The sequence below is a fragment of the Panthera uncia genome, chromosome F1 (genome assembly GCF_023721935.1).
Source record: "Panthera uncia isolate 11264 chromosome F1, Puncia_PCG_1.0, whole genome shotgun sequence".
NCBI classification, from domain to species: Eukaryota; Metazoa; Chordata; class Mammalia; order Carnivora; family Felidae; genus Panthera; species Panthera uncia.
The window spans coordinates 8654042-8663104 of record NC_064813.1 but is presented as its reverse complement, the minus strand read 5'-3'; the positions used below and the strand labels follow the sequence as shown (position 1 = coordinate 8663104).

The following is a 9063-nucleotide window of genomic DNA, read 5'->3' as shown; positions in this document are numbered from 1 at the left end:
AGGCTCCGAGCCATCAGCCCAGAGCCCGACGCGGGGCTCGAACTCATGGACCGCGAGATCGTGACCTGGCTGAAGTCGGACGCTCAACCGACTGCGCCACCCGGGCGCCCCTGTATAAGTTCTTTATATATTTTGGATACTAACCTTTTTTCAGATATGTCATTTGCAAATATTTTCTCCCATTCCATAAGTTACCTTTTAGTTTTGCTGATTGTTTCCTTCGCTTCCTCCTTGTGCAGAAGCTTTTTATTTTGATGTAGTCCTAATAATTTATGTTGTTTTTGTTTCCTTTGCTTGAGGAGACATATTTAGAAAAATGTTATGGCTGATGTCAAAGAAATTACTGCCTGAGCTCTCTTTTAGGATTTTTATGGTTTCAGGTCTCGAATTTAGATCTTTAACCCATTTTTAATTTATTTTTGTATACGGTGTAAGTGGTGCAGTTGCATTCTTTTGCAGGCGGCTGTTCAGTTCTGCCAACACCGCTTGATGAGGCTTTCTTTTTTCCACTGCAAACTCTTGCCTCTTTTGTGGAAGATTAATTGGCCATATAATGGTGGCTTTATTTCTGGGCTCTCTATTCTGTTCTACTGATCTATGTATCTATTTTTGTGCCAGTATCATACTGTTTTGATCACTACATTGATCAAAGTTGTAATATAACTTCAAGTCTGGGATCGTGATTCCTCCTATTTTGTTGTCTTTCAAGATTGCTTTGGCTATTTGGAGTCTTTGTGGTTCCATAAAAAAATTAGGACTATTTTTTCTAGCTCTGTGAAATATATTCTGTTTTTATTTTGATAGTGATTGCATTAAATATGTAGATTGCTTTGGGTAGTTTGACATTTTAAAAATATTTGTTTTTGCAATCCATGAGCATGCAACAGCCTTCCATTTGTTTGTATCATCTTCAATTTCTTTCATCAATGTTTTCTAGTTTTCAGAGTTAACATTTTTCACATTCTTGGTTAAGTTTATTCCTAGATATTTTATCATTTTGTGTGTAATTATAAATGGACTGTTTTCTTACTTTCTTTTTTTAGTGTATTATTTCTTTCATTATAAGTGTATTTTTATTAGTGTATTTATTAGATTTTTATCAGTATATTATTTCTTTTATTATTAGTGTATAGAAATGCAATGGATTTCTGTATATTGATTTTGCATCCTGTGACCTTACTAAATGTATCAGTTTTAACAGGTTTCCTTTCTTTCTTTCTTCCTTCCTTTTCTTTCTTTCTTTCTTTCTTTCTTTCTTTCTTCTTTCTGGTTTTCTCTGTAGAGTATCATGTCTTGTGCAGATAGTGAAAGTTTTACTTCTTCCTGACCAATTTTGATTTATTTTATTTCTTTTTTGTTGTCTGATTTCTGTGGCTAGAACTTCCAGTGCTATGTAGAATAAAAGTGGTGAGAGTTGACATCCTTTTCTTATTCTTGACTTTAGGGAAAAGTTCTGAGGCTTTCCTCATTGAGAATGATGTTCGCTGTGGGCTTTTCATATACGATCTTAATTATGTTGAGATATCCCCACTCTAAATTTGCTTTGTTAAGGACTGGAATTTTTTTCATGAATGGATGTTGTATTTTGTCAAATACTTTTTCTGTGTCTATTGAAATGATTGTATGGTTTTATGCATTCTCCTGTTTATGTGATAAATGACATTGATTTGTTAATATTGAAATATCCTTGCATCTCAGCAATAAATTCCACTTGGTCATGGTGAATATTTTTTAATATATTGTTAGATTTAGTTTGCTAATATTTTGTTGAATATTTTTATATCTATGTTCATCAGAGACAAGAGCATGTGTTTCTTTTTTTTGTGGTGTCTTTATTTGGTTTTCATATCAGGGTAATGATGACCTCAGAGAATGTATTTGAAAGCTTTATTTCCTTTTCTATTTTTTGGAATAATTTGAGGGAATAGTTATTAACTCTTCTTTGAACATTTGGTAGAATTCACCTGTGAAGACATCTGGTCCTGTACTTTTTTTTTGTTGGGAGTTTTGGATCACTGATTCAATTTCATTGTTGATAATCAACCCATTCAAGTTTTCTATTTTTTCCTGCTTCAGTTTTGGTAGGTTATATGTTTCTAGGAATTTTTCCATTTCTTTCAGGTTATCCAATTTGTGGGCATATCATTTTTCTTAATATTTTCTTATAATTCTTTGTATTTCTGTGATGTTGGTTATTTTCCCTCCTTCATTTCATTTTTTTGAAGACAGTACCATATACTCTATTGATCATACATGACAAGGTAGGAATCCCCAAGCTCCTCCCCTTCCTCAGAGGGGCTACAATATAAACTGTGGAGGTTGGGAGCTTCTCAGTATGTTGGTAGGTGAGTTGGGGCAAGGACTCCCCAGCAACTGAGGGCCTCTGTCTTCCTCTTGCTCTTGCTGAGGCTGGTGGTCCAGGGGGGTCTTATTCCTTGGAGGCCATGTGGACCATAAGGTTCACCACCCAGTTGCTGAAGCCAAATTCACTGTGTCGAGGAAATGAGCTTGACACAGTGGTCATTGAGAGCAATGCCAGTCCCAGCATCAAACGTGTAAGAGTGAGTGTTACTGTGAAAGTCTCAGTAGACAACTGGTCCTTGGTGTAGTCCAGGATGCCCTCGAAGGGGCCCTCTGATGCCCGCTTCACCACTTCCTTGATGTCATTGCATTTGGCAGCTTTCTCCAGGCAGGGGGTCACATTCATGATTGACATGTTGAGGGTGGGTACATGTAAGGCCATGCCAGTCAGTTTCCCATTGAGCTCAGGGATGACCTTGTTTACAGTCTTGACTGTACCAATAGAAGCAGGGATGATGTTCTGGACAGCACATCTATCATTACACAGTTTCCCAGAGGGGGTATCCACAGTCTTCTGGGTGGCAGTGATAGCATGGACTGTGGTCATGAGTCCCTCTATGATGCTGACGTTGTCATGAATGACCTTGGTCAGAGAGGCCAAGCAGTTGGTGGTGCAGGAGGTATCTTGACAGAGTTGTCAGACTTCTCATGATTCAAAACGATCCCAAACATGGGGGCATCAGCAGAAGGAAAAGAGATAATGACCCTCTTGGCTCCACCCTTCAAGTGAGCCCCAGGCTTCTCCATGGTAGTGAAGACCCCAGTGAATTCCACAATATACTCAGCACCAGCATCACACCATTGGATATTTGTGGGATCTTGCTCCTGGAAGATGTAGCTGGGCTTTCCACTGATGAAAGTTTCCTGTTCTTGGCCTTGTCTGTGCTGTGGAATTTGCCATGGGTGGAATCATAGTGTGGAACATGTAGACCATGTTGCTGAAGTCAAGGAAGGGGTTATTGATTGAAACAATATACACTTTTCCAGTATTAAAAGCAGCCTTGGAACCAGGCCCCTCAATATGGCCAAATTTGTTTACTCGAACCTTCACCATCATGTATCAGGACATGGTTGGCACTGCACCAAAAGATGCACCTATCTGTCAAATGGGAAAGAGCAGAGAGCCTATCCTCTTTTGTTTCTAATTTTGTTTATTTGAGTCCTTTTTTATTTTTATGACTCTGGTTAAAGGTTTATCAATTTTGTTGATCTTTTCAAAGAACCAGCTCCTGGTTTCATTCATCTCTTCTATTTTTAAAATTTTGTTTTCTATTTTGTTTATTTCTGTTCTAATATTTATTATTTCCTCCCTTCTGCTGGCTTTGCATTTTGTTCTTCTTTTTTAGCTTCTTTAGGTGTAATGATAGGTTGTTTACTTGAGATTTTTCTTGCTTTTTGAGGTAGCCCTGTATTTCTATATACTTCCCTCTTAGACCAGCCTTTGTTGCATCCCAAAGATTTTGGACTGTTGTGTTTTCATTTTCATTTGTTTCCAAGTGTTTTTTTAATTTTTTCTTTGAATTTTTGGTTGACCCATTCATTGTTTAGTAGCATGTCATTTAACCTACATGTATTTATGGTCTTTCTAGATATTTTCTCATGGTTGATTCCTAGTTTCTTAGCGTGGTGATTGGTAAGGATCCATGATATGACTTCAATCTTCTGAAATTGTTGAGTCTTGTTTCATGGCCTAATATGCTGTCTATTCTGGAGAATGTTCTATATGCATTTGAAAATAATGTGTATTCTGCCATTTAGGATGGAATGTTCTGAATAGGATGAATAGGACGGACTGCTCTGTTAGATCCATCTGGTCCAATGTGTCATTCTAAGCCACTGTTACTTTGTTGATTTTCTGTTTATCTAAGATCTGTCCATCGATGTAAGTTGGTGTTAAAGTTATTATTGTATTACTATCAATTATATCCTTTATGTATGTTATTAGCTGCTCTACTTTTTGGGGTGCTTCAAGTTGGGTGCATAAATATTTACAATTGTTAGATCTTCTTGTTGGATTTTTCCCTTTTTGATAATATACTGTCCTTTTTTGTCTCTTTTTACATTGTTGGTTTTAAAATCTAGTTTGTCTAATATAAGTATTGATACTCTGGCTTTTGTTTGACATCTATTTGCACAATAAATGTCTCTCCATTCCCTCACTTTCAATCTGCAGGTGACTTTAGGCCTAAAATGGATCTCTTCTTTTTTTTTTCAATTTAAATCCAAGTGAGTTAACGTATAGTGTAATAATGATTTTAGGAACAGAATTCAGTGATTCATCACTTATATATAACACCCAGTGCTCATCCCAACAAGGGCCCTCCTTAACACCCACTAACCATTTAGCCCATATCCCACCCAACACCCCTCCAGCAACCTTCAGTTTGTTCTCTGTATTTAAGAGTCTCTTATGGTTTGTCTCCCTCTGTTTTTGTCTTATTTTTGTTTCCCTTTCCCTATGTTATCTCTTTTGCTTCTTAAATTCCATTTATGAGTAAACTCATATATTTGTCTTTCTCTGACTATTTCACTTAGCATAATACACTCTAGTTCCATCCACATTGTTGCAAATGGCAAGATTTCATTCTTTTTCATTGCCAAGTAGTATCCCATTGTATACATATACCATATCTTCTTTATCCATTTGCTAATCAGTGGACATTTAGGCTCTTTCCATAATTTGGCTATCGAAGATAATGCTGCTATAAACATCGGGGTCCATGTGCCCCTTTGAGTCATCATTTTGTATCCTTTGGGTAAATACCTAGTAGTGCAATTGCTGGGTCATGTAGTAGTTCTATTTTTAATTTTTTGAGGAACATTTATACTGTTTTCCAGAGTGATTGCACCAGTTTGCATTCTCACCAGCAGTGCAAAAGGGTTTCCCTTCCTCTGCATCCTTGCCAACATCTGTTGTTTCCTGAGTGTTCATTTTAGCCATTCTGAGAGGTGAGGTGACATTTCATTGTGGTTTTGATTTGTATTTACCTGATGATGAGCGATGTTGAGCAAATTTTCATGTGTCTGTTAGTCATCTGGATGTCTTCTTTGGAGAACTGTCTATTCATGTCTTTTGCCCATTTCTTAACTGGATTATTAGTTTTTTGGGTGTTGAATTTGGTAAGCTCTTTATAGATTTTGGATACCAACCCTTTATCTGATATGCCATTTGCAAATATCTTCTCCCATTCTATCAGTTGCCTTTTAGTTTTGCTGATTGCTTCCTTTGTGTGTAGATTTTTATATTGATGAGGTCCTAATAGTTCATTTTTGTTTTTATATCCCTTGTCTCTGGAGACATGTCAAGTAAGAAGCTGTTGCAGCCAAGGTCAAAGAAGTTGTTGCTTATTTTGATGGCTCCCTGTCTTATATTTAGGTCTTTCATCCATTTTGAGTTTATTTTCATGTAGGGTATAAGAAAGTGGTCTAGGTTCATCTTCTGAATGTTGCTGTCCAGTTTTCCCAGCACCATTTGCTGAAAAGACTGTCTTTTCCATTGAATGTTCTTTTCTGCTTTCTCAAAGATTAGTTCGCCATACGTTTGTGGGTCCATTTCTGGGTTCTCTATTCTGTTCCAGTGATCTATGTGTCTGTTTTTGTGCCTATACTATACTGTCTTACAGCTTTGTAATACAGCTTGAGGTCTGGAATTGTGATGCCTACAGCTTTGATTTCCGTTTCCAACATTACTTTGTCTATTCAGGTCTTTTCTGGTTCCATACAAATTTCAGAATTGTCCTAGCTCTGTGAAGAATGCTTGTATTATTTTGATAGAGATTGCATTGAATATTTAGATTGATTTGGGTAGTATTGACATTTTAACAAGATTTGTTCTTCCAATCCAGGTGCATGGAATGTTTTTCCATTTTTTTATGTCTCCTTCAATTTCTTTCATAAGCTTTTCATAGTTTTCAGTATATAGATCTTTTACCTCTTTGGTTAGATTTATTCCCAGGTATTTTACGGTTTTTGATGCAATTGTGAATGGGATAGATTCTTTTATTTCTCCTTCTGTGGCTTCATTATTGGTGTATAGAAATGCAACCGATTTCTATACATTGATTTTATATCCTACGACTTTGCTGAATTCATGTATCTGTTCTAGCAGATTTTGGGTGTAGTCTTTTGGTTTTCCATGTAGAGTGTGTTGTCTGATTGTTGAGCCTAGGACTTCCAACATTATGTTGAATAACAGTGTTCAGAGTGGACATACTTGTCTTGTTCTTGACCTTAGGGGGTAAGTTCTCAGTTTTTTTCCCATTAAGGATGATATTAGCTGTGGGTCATTCATACATGGCCTTTACCATCTTGAGGTATGCTCCTTCTATCCCTACTTTATTGTGGGTTTTTATTAAGAAAGATGCTGTATTTTGTCAAATGCTTTTCCACATCAATTGATAGATAATGTGGTTCTTATCCTTTCTTTTATTGATGTGATGTATCACATTTATTGATTTGTGAATATTGAACCAGCCCTGCATCCCAGGAATAAATCCCACTTGATCGTGGTGAATAATTCTTATAATGTATTGTTGGATTCAATTGGCTAGTATCCTGTCGAGAATTTTTGTATACATATTCATCAGGGAAATTAGTCTTTAGTTCTCCTTTTTAGTGGGGTCTTCGGTTTTAGAATCAAGGTGATGCTGGCCTTGTAGAATAAGTTTGGAAGTTTTCCTTCCATTTCTATTTTTTTGAACAACTTCAAAAGAATAGGTGTTAACTCTTCTTTAAATGTTTGGTAAAATTCCCATAGAAAGCCATCTGGTCCTTGACTCTTGTTTGTTGGAAGATTTTTGATTATTGATTAAATTCTTTACTGGTTGTGGGTCTGTTCAAATTTTTTATTTCTTCCTGTTTCAGCTTTGGTTGTTTATACATTTCTAGGAATTTGTCCATTTCTTCCAGATTGCCTAATTTGTTGGCAACTAATTGTTCATAATATTCTTTTATTATTGTGTGTATTTTTGAGGTGTTGGTTAGGATCTCTCCTCTCATTTGTGATTTTATTTATTCAGGCTTTTACTTTTTCTTTTTGATCATTCTGGTAGAGGGTTATCAACATTGTTAATTCTTTCAAAGAACCAGCTCCTGGTTTCATTTGTCTTTTCTACTGTTTTTTGTTTGTTTGTTTTTTTTGTTTTGTTTTTGTTGTCAGTATCATTGATTTCTGCTCTAATCTTTACTATTTCCCTTTTTCTGTGGTTTGAGCTTCATTTGATGTTCTTTTCCCAGCTCCTTTAAGTATAAGGTTAGGTTATGTACTTGAGACTTTCTCCTTTTTTTAGGAAGGCCTGGATTGCTATACACTTCCCTCTTATGACTATAGTTATTGCATCCCAGAGATTTTGGGCTGTCATGTTATCATTTTTGTTGGTTTCTGTGTACTTTTTAATTTTCTCTTTAATATCTTGGTTAATCTATTAATTATTTAGTAAGATATTCTTTAATCTCCACGTATTCATGGCCTTTCCAAATTTTTCCTGTTGACTTCAAGTTTTGTAGCACTGTTCTGAAAATATGAATGATATGATTTCAATCGTTTTGTACTTGTTGAGGGCTGACTTGTGCCCCAGTATGTGATATATTCTAGAGAATGTTCCATGTGCACTTGAGAAGAATGTGTACTCTGCTTTAGGATGAAATGTCCTGAGTATATCTGTTAAGTCCATCTGGTCCAGTGTGTCATTCATAGCCATTGTTTCCCTGTTGATTTTCTGCTTACACGATCAGTCCGTGTTTGTAAGTGGGGAGTTGAAGTCCTCTATCATTATGGTATTATTATCAATGAGTTTCTGTATGTTTGTGATTGATTTATATGTTTGGGTGCTGTCAAGTTGGAGGCGTAAATATTTACATTAGATCTTCTTGGTGGAAGATTATGATATAATGCCCTTCCTCATCTTTTGTCACAGTCTTTGTTTAATTTTAAATATGAAATTTATTGTCAAATTGGTTTCCATACAACATCCAGTGCTCATCCCAACAAGTGCCCTCCTCAATGCCCATCACCAACACTTCCCTCCCTCCCACCTGCCCCTCCCCCCCCACCATCAACCCTCAGTTTGTTCTCAGTTTTTCAGAGTCTCTTATAGTTTGGCTCTCTCCCTCTCTAACTTTTTTTTTCCTTCCCCCCCGCCCCCATGGTCCTCTGTTAAGTTTCTCAGGACCCACATAAGAGTGAAAACATATGGTATCTGTCTTTCCTTGTATGACTTACTTCACTTAGCATAACACTCTCCAATTCCATCCACGTTGCTACAAATGGCCAGATTTCATTCTTTCTCATTGCCAAGTAGTATTCCATTGTGTATATAAACAACAATTTCTTTATCCACACATCAGTTGATGGACATTTAGGCTCTTTCCATAATTTGGCTGTTGTTGAAAGTGCTGCTATAAACATTGGGATACAAGTGCCCCTATGCATCAGCACTCCTGTATCCCTTGGGTAAACTCCTAGCAGTGTTATTGCTGGGTCATAGGGTAGATCTATTTTTAATTTTTTGAGGAACCTCCACGCTGTTTTCCAGAGTGGCTGCACCAGTTTGCATTCCCACCAACAGTGCAAGAGGGTTCCCATTTCTCCACATCCTCTCCAGCATCTATAGTCTCCTGATTTGTTCATTTTAGTCACTCTGATTGGCATGAGGTGGTATCTCAGTGTGGTTTTGATTTGTATTTCCCTGATGAGGAGTGATG

General features: G+C 36.7%; 1 pseudogene; it reads right to left on the bottom strand.

The window, feature by feature from the left end:
- Nucleotides 1-2362: 2362 nt before the first annotated feature.
- On the bottom strand, nucleotides 2363-3415 carry LOC125925882 (glyceraldehyde-3-phosphate dehydrogenase-like; annotated as a pseudogene).
- Between the last annotated feature and the right edge of the window lie 5648 nt (nucleotides 3416-9063).